At 40.1% G+C, this 2873-nt stretch overlaps 1 pseudogene; it reads left to right on the top strand.

The window, feature by feature from the left end:
• The first annotated feature begins 2281 nt into the window (after positions 1-2281).
• Positions 2282-2399, top strand: LOC148529180 (5S ribosomal RNA; annotated as a pseudogene).
• The last annotated feature ends 474 nt before the right edge of the window (positions 2400-2873 follow it).

Here is a 2873-nt window from a genome sequence, read left to right as displayed (position 1 = left end):
CTTTCAAACCACGGTGGGAATAGTTGCCGGAATCTCCCAATCCTCCTTTTCAAGGATCCTGAGGGCAGTGATGGAGGCCATTTTCAAACACCTCCATCATTTTATTAATATGCCATTGGATATGGGTTCCCTTAGTGTGGCGAAGGCCAATTTTTACCAAATAGCTGGCTTCCCACACATCATAGGGGTTGTGGATGGCACTCACATACCACTTCAGCCTCCAGCAAGGCTGGAGGCTATTTATAGGAACCGAAAACACTTTCATTCCCTGAATGTAATGGTGGTATGTGATGCCTCCCTCCAGATCCTGTCCCTGAATGCCAAATTCCCCGGGAGTGCACATGATTCCTTTGTCATCCGGCAATCAGGGATTTGGCCCAAATTAGACAACCTACAAGCTGGTGATGCGTGGCTTCTGGGTAAGTTGACACCTTCAGTTGAAACCAATGCAAAGCTTGTTACACAATGGTCATGATTGTTATATTTGTCTTTTCACAGGAGACAGTGGTTACCCTTGCACACCCTGGCTGCTCACTCCTTATTTGGCTCCCATACCAGGGCCACAAAGTGAGTTTAATTCCACACTTACAGCCACCAGGCAGGTGGTGGAGCGCTGTATCGGCCTTTTAAAAGGCCGATTCAGATGCCTCCACCGCTCTGGTGGCGAACTCATGTATTTGCCGGCTATGGTTTCTAAAATTGTGGTCCTGTGTGGTATATTTCACAACATCGCCATAAGGAGTGGTGTCCCAATGCAGCCAGAGGAGGCCTTGCCTGAAGAGGGTCCCCCCGAGGTTGGTCGGAGGTCAGTATGTGGGGGGCCATACGCGATGATGTGGTGGCCAGATATTTTAGGTAATTATTGTTGCAAATTTAGTAAATTGACACAATGTAGACATGTAAGATTGTAATGTACAATTGTAATTTTTTTTTCATTGTTTTTTCTGGTATTCCCTTAAATTCCACGGAAAAACAATGCCTACTCCTGATCCACAAAATTGTCTTCATGTTGCCGCATTGGATATAACTCGTGTGAACAAGCCCTCAGTTGGGCGAAACATGCGTCCTCACATGCCGCACAGTGGAGGATCCCAATAGCCGCCGCATAGCCGACGTATGGATTAGGACTTTGGGCTCCCACCACGATGGGGATGGTATTGTATTAGCCAAGAAGGCTTTATATATATCTCAAATTCTACATGGGCTCTAATATTGGAGCGGGTAAACTATTTCCTGCTGCATAGATTTTCATTCCCAAATTGTTGGGACATCTTTCCACTGCAGTAGCTATACTCTATTTAGGGGGGCATAGTACTATGCATATGTACTGAGATTGGCAGTCTCACAAATTGTTCTCCTTACTTGCAGATTAAGCTATATGTATATCATATATGTGAATACTATGACATTTGTGACTGCATATGATACATATTTTCTTTAATGATTAATATACTAATTGCTGCATTGTAACTCCTCTCTCCCTCCTGTGTACCTCACTAAATGAATGAAACATGTAGTATGGATGTACATCAGGAAACTGAAACATTGAGATAAGAGGGTTCATTTTTTCAACCTATTATCTGCTCCCGAAATTTTCTTTTGGAGCTTACTTTATGTTCTATGTTTTCTGTGTATTGTATGTGAATCCCATTCTATTAACTCATTGTACATTCTAACAGCGGATTATTCTGCCATAGAAGTACATGAGGAAATTGCAACATTGAGACTAAAAGGATCCTTCCAAGATATTTGTGCTTCAGAATTACCCTGGAGCTAACTTTATGCCCCTTTTTTTACAAACGTATGGGAACCTTTAATTATCAGCTCATTGATAAGATTAATAACAGATTATCTGTGATCCATACATACCAAATAACTTTATTATTGTGATAATTTTATGACATCTTTGACATCTTTGACCAACTGAGAGTGTTTATTTTGTGATACACTATTATCACTCAGAGTGAGCTACATAGGAGATGTCATTTGTACATATGCATCACATTCAATTACTGCAGATATCCTATTAGGATTAAAAGGCGATTTGTTACACTTTTTTGTTACATTGACTATATATCAAGAAAGTACCTATTCTGTTAGTACGGTCTATACGTACAAATTATAAGTGTAACAATGAAATTATGCTCATGCGTAAACTTTTTTGGTACACGATTTTTCTAATAAAAATGGACTTCTCACTGCATTAGTCCTACATCCATCATCTGGTTCTGTCTCTGCTCTGACCTAGGTGGGGGCATTTTACCCTTCCTCATATGACTATTACTACGGCCATACATCATCAAAATGCCCAATCTCGTCTGATCTTGGAAGCTAAAAGGTGATAGGCCTGGTTAGTACTTGGAAGGGAGACCCCCAGGGAATACCAGGTGCCGTAGAAGTAAGAGGAATATTTGGGGACCCCTAGGTTGTCAGTCGGTTAGAGCACCATGAACCATACTCTTATTCGTATATCCAAATTATGATCAAACATCTTTACCTTTCTTGACCATAAATATCATACCCATTGGAATGATTACTGATTGTTAAGTATTTCGCCAGAGGATCACCTCAGGATCTTATTAGATCCATTTACACTTATATTTTTTAGTTTTGTTTTTTCTTGGGGGATTCTGGTACCTTATATTTTATTTAATTATATCTAATAAAAGTTACATTTTATTATATTTTTCTAAGTGTGCCCCAACAACTAGCCCTACTTTCGTCTTTCTTTTTGTATGTATTGTCTTTTGGGCTATGGGAGCACCACCAACAATTTTCTGAATGATCTTATTTGAAAGCAATGATCACGTATGGTTGGTCCTTTGTGGATACTATTGATCTAATTTGAGAATACTCGCTCTGTGCAGAATCTT

This window comes from Taudactylus pleione, unplaced genomic scaffold, assembly GCF_031769625.1.
Source record: "Taudactylus pleione unplaced genomic scaffold, aTauple2 ptg000086l, whole genome shotgun sequence".
Taxonomy (NCBI): domain Eukaryota; kingdom Metazoa; phylum Chordata; class Amphibia; order Anura; family Myobatrachidae; genus Taudactylus; species Taudactylus pleione.
The sequence above is the reverse complement of the archived record's forward strand: the minus strand, read 5'-3'. Positions and strand labels throughout refer to the sequence as shown.